The sequence below is a fragment of the Penaeus vannamei genome, chromosome 1, assembly GCF_042767895.1.
Source record: "Penaeus vannamei isolate JL-2024 chromosome 1, ASM4276789v1, whole genome shotgun sequence".
Taxonomy (NCBI): domain Eukaryota; kingdom Metazoa; phylum Arthropoda; class Malacostraca; order Decapoda; family Penaeidae; genus Penaeus; species Penaeus vannamei.
In genome coordinates this window covers 33,261,909-33,274,408 of record NC_091549.1, presented here as the reverse complement: position 1 = coordinate 33,274,408, position 12,500 = coordinate 33,261,909, and the positions used below count along the sequence as shown (strand labels likewise).

Genomic DNA, 12,500 nt, shown 5'->3' with positions numbered 1-12,500 from the left:
TGCTGGAGGGGAAGGAGGGAGGAGGATGTTGAAGGGAAGGAGGGAGGAGGATGCTGGAGGGGAAAGAGGGAGGAGGATGCTGAAGGGAAGGAGGGAGGAGGATGCTGGGGGGGAAGGAGGAGGAGGATGCTGGAGGGGAAGGAGGGAGGAGGATGCTGGAGGGGAAGGAGGAGGAGGATGCTGGAGGGGAAGGAGGGAGGAGGATGCTGGAGGGGAAGGAGGGAGGAGGATGCTGGAGGGGAAGGAGGAAGAGGATGCTGCAAGGGAAGGGGGGAGGAGGATGCTGGAGGGGAAGGAGGGAGGAGGATGCTGGAGGGGAAGGAGGAGGAGGATGCTGGAGGGGAAGGAGGGAGGAGGATGCTGGAGGGGAAGGAGGAGGAGGATGCTGGAAGGACGGAAGGAGGAGGATGCTGGAGGGGAAGGAGGAGGAGGATGCTGGAGGGAAGGAGGGAGGAGGATGCTGGAGGGAAGGAGGGAGCAGGATGCTGGAGGGGAAGGAGGGAGGAGGATGTTGAAGGGAAGGAGGGAGGAGGATGCTGGAGGCGAAGGAGGGAGGAGGATGCTGGAGGGGAAGGAGGGAGGAGGATGCTGGGGGGGAAGGAGGAGGAGGATGCTGGAGGGGAAGGAGGGAGGAGGATGCTGGAGGGGAAGGAGGAGGAGGATGCTGGAGGGGAAGGAGGGAGGAGGATGCTGGAGGGGAAGGAGGAGGAGGATGCTGGAAGGACGGAAGGAGGAGGATGCTGGAGGGGAAGGAGGAGGAGGATGCTGGAGGGAAGGAGGGAGGAGGATGCTGGAGGGAAGGAGGGAGCAGGATGCTGGAGGGGAAGGAGGGAGGAGGATGATGAAGGGAAGGAGGGAGGAGGATGCTGGAGGCGAAGGAGGGAGGAGGATGCTGAAGAGAAGGAGGGAGGAGGATGCTGGGGGGGAAGGAGGAGGAGGATGCTGGAGGGGAAGGAGGAGGAGGATACTGGAGGGAAAGGAGGGAGGAGGATGCTGGAGGGGAAGGAGGGCGGAGGATGCTGGAGGGGAAGGAGGAGGAGGATGCTGGAGGGAAAGGAGGGAGGAGGATGCTGGAGGGGAAGGAGGGAGGAGGATGCTGGAGGGGAAGGAGGGAGGAGGATGCTGGAGGGGAAGGAGGGAGGAGGATGCTGGAGGGGAAGGAGGGAGGAGGATGCTGGAGGGGAAGGAGGGAGGAGGATGCTGGAGGGGAAGGAGGGAGGAGGATGCTGGAGGGGAAGGAGGGAGGAGGATGCTGGAGGGGAAGGAGGGAGGAGGATGCTGGAGGGGAAGGAGGGAGGAGGATGCTGGAGGGGAAGGAAGAGGAGGATGCTGGAGGGAAGGAGGGAGGAGGATGCTGGAGGGGAAGGAGGGAGGAGGATGCTGGAGGGGAAGGAGGAGGAGGATGCTGGAGGGGAAGGAGGGAGGAGGATGCTGGAGGGGAAGGAGGGAGGAGGATGCTGTAGGGGAAGGAAGAGGAGGATGCTGGAGGGAAGGAGGAGGAGGATGCTGGAGGGGAAGGAGGGAGGAGGATGCTGGAGGGGAAGGAGGGAGGAGGATGCTGGGGGGGAAGGAGGGAGGAAGATGCTGGAGGGAAGGAGGAGGAGGATGCTGGAGGGGAAGGAGGGAGGAGGATGCTGGAGGGAAGGAGGGAGGAGGATTCTGTAGGGGAAGGAGGAGGAGGATGCTGGAGGGGAAGGAGGGAGGAGGATGCTGGAGGGGAAGGAGGGAGGAGGATGCTGGAGGGGAAGGAGGGAGGAGGATGCTGGAGGGGAAGGAGGGAGGAGGATGCTGGAGGGGAAGGAGGGAGGAGGATGCTGGAGGGGAAGGAGGAGGAGGATGCTGGAGGGGAAAGAGGAGGAGGAGGATGCTGGAGGGAAGGAGGGAGGAGGATGCTGGAGGGGAAGGAGGGAGGAGGATGCTGGAGGGGAAGGAGGAGGAGGATGCTGGAGGGGAAGGAGGGAGGAGGATGCTGGAGGGGAAGGAGGGAGGAGGATGCTGGAGGGGAAGGAGGGAGGAGGATGCTGGAGGGAAGGAGGGAGGAGGATGCTGGAGGGGAAGGAGGGAGGAGGATGCTGGAGGGGAAGGAGGAGGAGGATGCTGGAGGGAAGGAGGGAGGAGGATGCATGAGGGGAAGGAGGGAGGAGGATGCTGGAGGGGAAGGAGGGAGGAGGATGCTGGAGGGGAAGGAGGGAGGAGGATGCTGGAGGGGAAGGAGGGAGGAGGATGCTGGAGGGGAAGGAGGAGGAGGATGCTGGAGGGGAAAGAGGAGGAGGAGGATGCTGGAGGGAAGGAGGGAGGAGGATGCTGGAGGGGAAGGAGGGAGGAGGATGCTGGAGGGGAAGGGGGAGGAGGATGCTGGAGGGGAAGGAGGGAGGAGGATGCTGGAGGGGAAGGAGGGAGGAGGATGCTGGAGGGGAAGGAGGGAGGAGGATGCTGGAGGGGAAGGAGGAGGAGGATGCTGGATGGGAAAGAGGAGGAGGAGGATGCTGGAGGGAAGGAGGGAGGAGGATGCTGGAGGGGAAGGAGGAGGAGGATGCTGGAGGGGAAGGAGGGAGGAGGATGTTGGAGGAGAAGGAGGGAGGAGGATGCTGGAGGGGAAGGAGGGAGGAGGATGCTGGAGGGGAAGGAGGAGGAGGATGCTGGAGGGGAAAGAGGAGGAGGAGGATGCTGGAGGGAAGGAGGGAGGAGGATGCTGGAGGGGAAGGAGGGAGGAGGATGCTGGAGGGGAAGGAGGAGGAGGATGCTGGAGGGGAAAGAGGAGGAGGAGGATGCTGGAGGGGAAGGAGGGAGGAGGATGCTGGAGGGGAAGGAGGAGGAGGATGCTGGAGGGGAAAGAGGAGGAGGAGGATGCTGGAGGAGAAGGAGGGAGGAGGATGCTGGAGGAGAGGAGGGAGGAGGATGCTGGAGGAAAGGAGGGAAGAGGATGCTGGAGGAAAGGAGGGAGGAGGATGCTGGAGGAAAGGAGGGAGGATGATGCTGGAGGGGAAGGAGGGAGGAGGATGCTGGAGGGGAAGGAGGGAGGAGGATGCTGGAGGGGAAGGAGGGAGGAGGATGCTGGAGGGGAAGGAGGAGGAGGATGCTGGAGGGGAAGGATGAGGAGGATGCTGGAGGGGAAGGAGGGAGGAGGATGCTGGAGGGGAGGGAGGGAGGAGGATGCTGGAGGGGAAGGAGGGAGGAGGATGCTGGAGGGGAAGGAGGGAGGAGGATGCTGGAGGGGAAGGAGGGAGGAGGATGCTGGAGGGAAGGAGGGAGGAGGATGCTGGAGGGGAAGGAGGGAGGAAGATGCTGGAGGGAAGGAGGAGAAGGATGCTGGAGGGGAAGGAGGACGAGGATGCTGGAGGGGAAGGAGGAAGAGGATGCTGGAGGGGAAAGAGGAGGAGGAAGATGCTGAAGGGAAGGAGGGAGGAGGATGCTGGAGGGGAAGGAGGAGGAGGATGCTGGAGGGGAAGGAGGAGGAGGATGCTGGAGGGGAAGGAGGAGGAGGATGCTGGAGGGGAGGGAGGGAGGAGGATGCTGGAGGGGAAGGAGGGAGGAGGATGCTGGAGGGGAAGGAGGGAGGAGGATGCTGGAGGGAAGGAGGGAGGAGGATGCTGGAGGGGAAGGAGGGAGGAGGATGCTGGAGGGGAAGGAGGGAGGAGGATGCTGGAGGGGAAGGAGGGAGGAAGATGCTGGAGGGGAAGGAGGAGGAGGATGCATGAGGGGAAGGAGGGAGCAGGATGCTGGAGGGGAAGGAGGGAGGAGGATGCTGGAGGGAAGGAGGAGGAGGATGCTGGAGGGGAAGGAGGGAGGAGGATGCTGGAGGGGAAGGAGGGAGGAGGATGCTGGAGGGGAAGGAGGAGGAGGATGCTGGAGGGGAAGGAGGGAGGAGGATGCTGGAGGGGAAGGAGGGAGGAGGATGCTGGAGGGGAAGGAGGGAGGAGGATGCTGGAGGGGAAGGAGGGAGGAGGATGCTGGAGGGGAAGGAGGACGAGGATGCTGGAGGGGAAGGAGGAGGAGGATGCTGGAGGGGAAGGAGGAGGAGGATGCTGGAGGGGAGGGAGGGAGGAGGATGCTGGAGGGGAAGGAGGAGGAGGATGCTGGAGGGGAGGGAGGGAGGAGGATGCTGGAGGGGAAGGAGGGAGGAGGATGCTGGAGGGGAAGGAGGAGGAGGATGCTGGAGGGGAAGGAGGAGGAGGATGCTGGAGGGGAGGGAGGGAGGAGGATGCTGGAGGGGAAGGAGGGAGGAGGATGCTGGAGGGGAAGGAGGGAGGAGGATGCTGGAGGGGAAGGAGGGAGGAGGATGCTGGAGGGAAGGAGGAGAAGGATGCTGGAGGGGAAGGAGGACGAGGATGCTGGAGGGGAAGGAGGAGGAGGATGCTGGAGGGGAAAGAGGAGGAGGAGATGCTGAAGGGAAGGAGGGAGGAGGATGCTGGAGGGGAAGGAGGAGGAGGATGCTGGAGGGGAAGGAGGAGGAGGATGCTGGAGGGGAAGGAGGAGGAGGATGCTGGAGGGGAGGGAGGGAGGAGGATGCTGGAGGGGAAGGAGGGAGGAGGATGCAGGAGGGGAGGGAGGGAGGAGGATGCTGGAGGGGAAGGAGGGAGGAGGATGCTGGAGGGGAAGGAGGGAGGAGGATGCTGGAGGGAAGGAGGAGAAGGATGCTGGAGGGGAAGGAGGACGAGGATGCTGGAGGGGAAGGAGGAGGAGGATGCTGGAGGGGAAGGAGGAGGAGGATGCTGGAGGGGAAGGAGGAGGAGGATGCTGGAGGGGAAGGAGGAGGAGGATGCTGGAGGGGAAGGAGGAGGAGGATGCTGGAGGGGAAGGAGGAGGAGGATGCTGGAGGGGAAGGAGGAGGAGGATGCTGGAGGGGAAGGAGGAGGAGGATGCTGGAGGGGAAGGAGGAGGAGGATGCTGGAGGGGAAGGAGGAGGAGGATGCTGGAGGGGAAGGAGGAGGAGGATGCTGGAGGGGAAGGAGGAGGAGGATGCTGGAGGGGAAGGAGGAGGAGGATGCTGGAGGGGAAGGAGGAGGAGGATGCTGGAGGGGAAGGAGGAGAAGGATGCTGGAGGGGAAGGAGGAGGAGGATGCTGGAGGGGAAGGAGGAGGAGGATGCTGGAGGGGAGGGAGGGAGGAGGATGCTGGAGGGGAAGGAGGGAGGAGGATGCTGGAGGGGAAGGAGGGAGGAGGATGCTGGAGGGAAGGAGGGAGGAGGATGCTGGAGGGGAAGGAGGGAGGAGGATGCTGGAGGAGAAGGAGGGAGGAGGATGCTGGATGGGAAGGAGGGAGGAGGATGCTGGAGGGGAAGGAGGAGGAGGATGCATGAGGGGAAGGAGGGAGGAGGATGCTGGAGGGGAAGGAGGGAGGAGGATGCTGGAGGGAAGGAGGAGGAGGATGCTGGAGGGGAAGGAGGGAGGAGGATGCTGGAGGGGAAGGAGGGAGGAGGATGCTGGAGGGGAAGGAGGAGGAGGATGCTGGAGGGGAAGGAGGGAGGAGGATGCTGGAGGGGAAGGAGGGAGGAGGATGCTGGAGGGGAAGGAGGGAGGAGGATGCTGGAGGGGAAGGAGGGAGGAGGATGCTGGAGGGGAAGGAGGAGGAGGATGCTGGAGGGGAAGGAGGAGGAGGATGCTGGAGGGGAAGGAGGAGGAGGATGCTGGAGGGGAGGGAGGGAGGAGGATGCTGGAGGGGAAGGAGGGAGGAGGATGCTGGAGGGGAGGGAGGGAGGAGGATGCTGGAGGGGAAGGAGGGAGGAGGATGCTGGAGGGGAAGGAGGAGGAGGATGCTGGAGGGGAAGGAGGAGGAGGATGCTGGAGGGGAAGGAGGAGGAGGATGCTGGAGGGGAGGGAGGGAGGAGGATGCTGGAGGGGAAGGAGGGAGGAGGATGCTGGAGGGGAAGGAGGAGGAGGATGCTGGAGGGGAGGGAGGAGGAGGATGCTGGAGGGGAAGGAGGGAGGAGGATGCTGGAGGGGAAGGAGGGAGGAGGATGCTGGAGGGAAGGAGGGAGGAGGATGCTGGAGGGGAAGGAGGGAGGAGGATGCTGGAGGGGAAGGAGGAGGAGGATGCTGGAGGGGAAGGAGGAGGAGGATGCTGGAGGGGAAGGAGGGAGGAGGATGCTGGAGGGGAAGGAGGGAAGAGGATGCTGGAGGGGAAGGAGGAGGAGGATGCTGGAGGGGAAGGAGGGAGGAGGATGCTGGAGGGGAAGGAGGGAGGAGGATGCTGGAGGGGAAGGAGGGAGGAGGATGCTGGAGGGGAAGGAGGAGGAGGATGCTGGAGGGGAAGGAGGAGGAGGATGCTGGAGGGGAAGGAGGAGGAGGATGCTGGAGGGGAGGGAGGGAGGAGGATGCTGGAGGGGAAGGAGGGAGGAGGATGCTGGAGGGGAAGGAGGGAGGAAGATGCTGGAGGGAAGGAGGAGGAGGATGCTGGAGGGGAAGGAGGAGAGAGGATGCTGGAGGGAAGGAGGGAGGAGGATGCTGGAGGGGAAGGAGGAGGAGGATGCTGGAGGGGAAGGAGGAGAGAGGATGCTGGAGGGGAAGGAGGGAGGAGGATGCTGGAGGGGAAGGAGGAGGAGGAGGGTGAAGGGGAAAGAGGAGGAGGAGGATGCTGGAGGGAAGGAGGGAGGAGGATGCTGGAGGGGAAGGAGGGAGGAGGATGCTGGAGGGGAAGGAGGGAGGAGGATGCTGGAGGGAAGGAGGGAGGAGGATGCTGGAGGGGAAGGAGGGAGGAGGATGCTGGAGGGGAAGGAGGGAGGAGGATGCTGGAGGGGAAGGAGGGAGGAGGATGCTGGAGGGGAAGGAGGAGGAGGATGCTGGAGGGGAAGGAGGGAGGAGGATGCTGGAGAGGAAGGAGGGAGGAGGATGCTGGAGGGGAAGGAGGGAGGAGGATGCTGGAGGGGAAGGAGGAGGAGGATGCTGGAGGGGAAGGAGGGAGGAGGATGCTGGAGGGGAAGGAGGAGGAGGATGCTGGAGGGGAAGGAGGGAGGAGGATGCTGGAGGGGAAGGAGGAGGAGGATGCTGGAGGGGAAGGAGGGAGGAGGATGCTGGAGGGGAAGGAGGGAGGAGGATGCTGGAGGGGAAGGAGGGAGGAGGATGCTGGAGGGGAAGGAGGAGGAGGATGCTGGAGGGGAAGGAGGAGGAGGATGCTGGAGGGGAAGGAGGAGGAGGATGCTGGAGGGGAGGGAGGGAGGAGGATGCTGGAGGGGAAGGAGGGAGGAGGATGCTGGAGGGGAAGGAGGGAGGAGGATGCTGGAGGGGAAGGAGGAGGAGGATGCTGGAGGGGAAGGAGGAGGAGGATGCGGGAGGGGAAGGAGGAGGAGGATGCGGGAGGGGAGGGAGGGAGGAGGATGCTGGAGGGGAAGGAGGGAGGAGGATGCTGGAGGGGAAGGAGGGAGGAGGATGCTGGAGGGGAAGGAGGAGGAGGATGCTGGAGGGGAAGGAGGAGGAGGATGCTGGAGGGGAAGGAGGAGGAGGATGCTGGAGGGGAGGGAGGGAGGAGGATGCTGGAGGGGAAGGAGGGAGGAGGATGCTGGAGGGGAAGGAGGGAGGAGGATGCTGGAGGGAAGGAGGGAGGAGGATGCTGGAGGGGAAGGAGGGAGGAGGATGCTGGAGGGGAAGCAGGGAGGAGGATGCTGGAGGGGAAGGAGGGAGGAGGATGCTGGAGGGAAGGAGGGAGGAGGATGCTGGAGGGGAAGGAGGAGGAGGATGCTGGAGGGGAAGGAGGAGGAGGATGCTTGAGGGAAGGAGGGAGAATGAAGATGGAGGAGAAGGAGGGAGGAGGAGGTTGGGGGGGAAGGAGGAGGAGGATGTTGGAGGGGAAGGAGGAGGAGGACGCATGAGGGGAAGGAGGGAGGAGGATGCTGGAGGGGAAGGAGGAGGAGGATGCATGAGGGGAAGGAGGGAGGAGGATGCTGGAGGGGAAGGAGGGAGGAGGATGCTGGAGGGAAGGAGGGAGGAGGATGCTGGAGGGGAAGGAGGGAGGAGGATGCTGGAGGGGAAGGAGGGAGGAGGATGCTGGAGGGGAAGGAGGGAGGAGGATGCTGGAGGGGAAGGAGGGAGGAGGATGCTGGAGGGGAAGGAGGAAGAGGATGCTGGAGGGGAAGGAGGGAGGAAGATGCTGGAGGGAAGGAGGGAGGAGGATGCTGGAGGGGAGGGAGGGAGGAGGGTGCTGGAGGGGAAGGAGGGAGGAGGATGCTGGAGGGGAAGGAGGGAGGAGGATGCTGGAGGGGAAGGAGGAGGAGGATGCTGGAGGGGAGGGAGGAGGAGGATGCTGGAGGGGAAGGAGGGAGGAGGATGCTGGAGGGGAAGGAGGGAGGAGGATGCTGGAGGGGAAGGAGGAGGAGGATGCTGGAGGGGAAAGAGGAGGAGGAGGATGCTGGAGGGAAGGAGGGAGGAGGATGCTGGAGGGAAGGAGGGAGGAGGATGCTGGAGGGGAAGGAGGAGGAGGATGGTGGAGGGGAAGGAGGAGGAGGATGGTGGAGGGGAAGGAGGGAGGAGGATGCTGGAGGGAAGGAGGGAGGAGGATGCTGGAGGGGAAGGAGGAGGAGGATGCTGGAGGGGAAGGAGGAGGAGGATGCTGGAGGGGAAGGAGGGAGGAGGATGCTGGAGGGAAGGAGGGAGGAGGATGCTGGAGGGGAAGGAGGGAGGAGGATGCTGGAGGGGAAGGAGGGAGGAGGATGCTGGAGGGGAAGGAGGGAGGAGGATGCTGGAGGGAAGGAGGGAGGAGGATGCTGGAGGGGAAGGAGGAGGAGGATGCTGGAGGGGAAGGAGGGAGGAGGATGCTGGAGGGAAGGAGGGAGGAGGATGCTGGAGGGGAAGGAGGGAGGAGGATGCTGGAGGGGAAGGAGGAGGAGGATGCTGGAGGGGAAGGAGGGAGGAGGATGCTGGAGGGGAAGGAGGAGGAGGATGCTGGAGGGGAAGGAGGGAGGAGGATGCTGGAGGGAAGGAGGAGGAGGATGCTGGAGGAGAAGGAGGGAGGAGGATGCTGGAGGAGAGGAGGGAGGAGGATGCTGGAGGGAAGGAGGGAGGAAGATGCTGGAGGGAAGGAGGGAGGAGGATGCTGGAGGGGAGGGAGGGAGGAGGATGCTGGAGGGGAGGGAGGGAGGAGGATGCTGTAGGGGAAGGAAGAGGAGGATGCTGGAGGGAAGGAGGGAGGAGGATGCTGGAGGGGAAGGAGGGAGGAGGATGCTGGAGGGAAGGAGGGAGGAGGATGCTGGAGGGAAGGAGGAGGAGGATGCTGTAGGGGAAGGAAGAGGAGGATGCTGGAGGGAAGGAGGGAGGAGGATGCTGGAGGGAAGGAGGGAGGAGGATGCTGGAGGGAAGGAGGGAGGAGGATGCTGGAGGGAAGGAGGAGGAGGATGCTGGAGGGGAAGGAGGAGGAGGATGCTGGAGGGGAGGAGGGTGGAGGATGCTGGATGGGAAGGAGGGAGGAGGATGCTGGAGGGAAGGAGGGAGGAGGATGCTGGAGGGGAAGGAGGGAGGAGGATGCTGGAGGGGAAGGAGGGAGGAGGATGCTGGAGGGGAAGGAGGGAGGAGGATGCTGGAGGGAAGGAGGAGGAGGATGCTGGAGGAAAGGAGGGAGGAGGATGCTGGAGGGGAAGGAGGGAGGAGGATGCTGGAGGGGAAGGAGGGAGGAGGATACTGGAGGGGAAGGAGGGAGGAGGATGCTGGAGGGAAGGAGGAGGAGGATGCTGGAGGGGAAGGAGGGAGGAGGATGCTGGAGGGGAAGGAGGGAGGAGGATGCTGTAGGGGAAGGAAGAGGAGGATGCTGGAGGGAAGGAGGGAGGAGGATGCTGGAGGGAAGGAGGGAGGAGGATGCTGGAGGGAAGGAGGGAGGAGGATGCTGGAGGGAAGGAGGGAGGAGGATGCTGGAGGGAAGCAGGAGGAGGATGCTGGAGGGGAAGGAGGAGGAGGATGCTGGAGGGGAGGAGGGTGGAGGATGCTGGAGGGAAGGAGGGAGAAACAGGAAAGAAGAATCAGAAAAAGGAAAACAGACGGATGGGGAGAAGGGAAGGGGAATATCGCCTGGAGAGAGAATAAGCGAATAAAAGCGACCGAGAAGGAGACGTGAATAAATAACGAGCGAGAAGAGCGGAGGGAGAAGGGGAGAGGGCGAGCGCTAAGCAAGGAAGGGAAGAGCTGACGAAGAACGCAGAGAGGAACGGAGGTGAAGCAAGAATACGAGATCGCCGTTGCTGCGAGGGAGGAGCGGCGAGGACATTTTCCTTTTTCATTTTCTTAATTATCTGTTTATTTATCTTTGTCTTCATAACATTCATCATTTCTTTTATAGTTTTATCAATAATATCATTAGCAAATGACTATTGTTATCATTGATATTATTATCCCTAATGTTGTTAATATTACCATTATTCTTATTATTTTCCATATTATTCTTACCATTATCATTATCATCATAATCATTATAATTATCATCATTATCATTATTATCATCATTATTATCATCATTATCCTCACCATCAATATCCTTATCCTTATAATCATTATCATTAATACCATCATTATCATTATCATCATGATTATCATCCTTATCATGATGATGCTGGTGCCCTGTGTTTTTACAATCACAATGGGTATCAAAAAGAATGGCCTGAAGATTACTGAAAAAATTGCTAAAAATATTCCTAAAAATATTTATATAAAAAATGAAATCTTCAGAGGCAACGTTCTACATGGTTGCGAGTGGTGGCTCAACCCCCCCCCCTTACCTCCCCCTCATCCACCGCATTCTTGTCTTCGTCTCCACAAAGAAGTTTTGCATGGCTCTCAATATCCTTATGATACATCACAAACCAAACACCAAAAGATATAACATAATGTAATCAAAAAATAATTCTATGAAGCCAGATGTATGGGGCTCCCACCCTAGGTATCAGATTGCGAAAGTGACGAGGACCGGCTCCTGGAGAAAGAAGCTACCCCCTGCTGGTAAAACAAAACCTCTATCCAGTGATGTGCTGCTCTGACGACCCTCAGCAGTGAAATGATAAAAATTTGATGATTAAAGTCAAAAAGACAATTTATTTTCGGTTGGTACTGGATTTGCAACGTTTAATGAGTAATCCTTTAAATATAGTACTAGTATCTGAAATACTGTGCTGATTATAGGGTCTCTTTTTATGATGATGAGTAAGACATACGAAAATCATGGACGGGAAAGAATATAGATACATACAGCCATGTCGAATCTTTTAAAAGGCTGTTTCTCTGATATTCAATTTTACCTTTAGGAATTCAAAGAAAATTGAAAACATGATTTCCTTGAGACTCTCAGAATATGCTGGTTCAGAGACGAATGAAGAAATAAACAATCGATGACAAAGTGAAAACTAGGGGTTTGGATGACATCACCCAAAAGCAACGAAATGACAAAGCGACATTCGGCGCTACATGGGATTTTTTTTTTTTTTATTCTAATTTTATAGGGCCCTAAAGATATCATTAGGCTATTCACAACCAAAAAAAATACTAATAAAAACATGAGATGAAGCGACGCACTATGGAATGACATCATTGTTCTTATTTACACAAAATGTTGGGAACATGAGTTTATTCCTCTGAAACGTTTCAAGTCTTCATTCATAATAAATTTGATTTTATCCGTCTCCAGCCCCTCTAAGTCCTATTTTTCTGATGTACTTTTCATACCCTGTTCTCTGTACTTTTACTTTTACGATCTTAATACTTTCTATTTGCCCAATCTGAATTGCATTATTTTCCATTCTGTTTTCATCATGCTTATTTGCATTCTCTTCATTTGCCTCAGCACCTTCATCAGGAATTGCAACTTTCTCCATCACTGTCTCATTATTAGCCACAGGATCCTGGCCATCGCCAGTTTCGCTACTTTCGCTATTTTCTTCACTTTCTATTGGTCTTTTAATCATCCAGTTCTACTTGTTGTTCTAGCTTGCCTAGCCAGTTTTTGTTCAGACATTATTATTATTATCATTATTATTATTATTATTATTATTATTATTATTATTATTATTATTATTATCATTTGTAGTAGTAGTAGTAGTAGTAGTAGTAGTCGTAGTATGAGTATGAGTAGTAGTAGCAGTAGTATTTTTCATTATCATTATTGTAAATGTCGTTGTTGTTGTTATTACCATTGTTGTTATTGTTACTAATATTATCATAATCATAATTGGAATTACTATTTATACCATTATTATTGTTATTATAATTATTATCAGTAGTGGTGGTAGTACTACCATTATCAATATTAAGTAGTAGTGTTAGTATTATTGCAATTATTATTGCTATCCTTATTTCTATTATTACTATCATTATTATCATCACCATCATTATTATTGGTATCATTATTATTATTATCATCATCCTTATTATTATTTTCAGTCTGAAATCGCAAGCACCTGCCGCCGCTCTCAGTCGCCTCAGCTGTGAATGAGCACTAGCGAGCCGACGTCAGTCATGGCGGAACGGAACTGGCCGCCTCCCGCATCCTCCCGCGGCTTACGAAGCTCATTCTTCTGCGAACATGTCACCTGAG

At 58.2% G+C, this 12,500-nt stretch overlaps 1 protein-coding gene across 2 annotated transcripts in view; it reads right to left on the bottom strand.

Annotated features, from left to right (window-relative positions):
* Window positions 1–12,500, bottom strand: part of LOC113802981 (chaoptin) — a 202,995-nt gene that overhangs the window by 163,203 nt on the left and 27,292 nt on the right. The window lies entirely within an intron of this gene.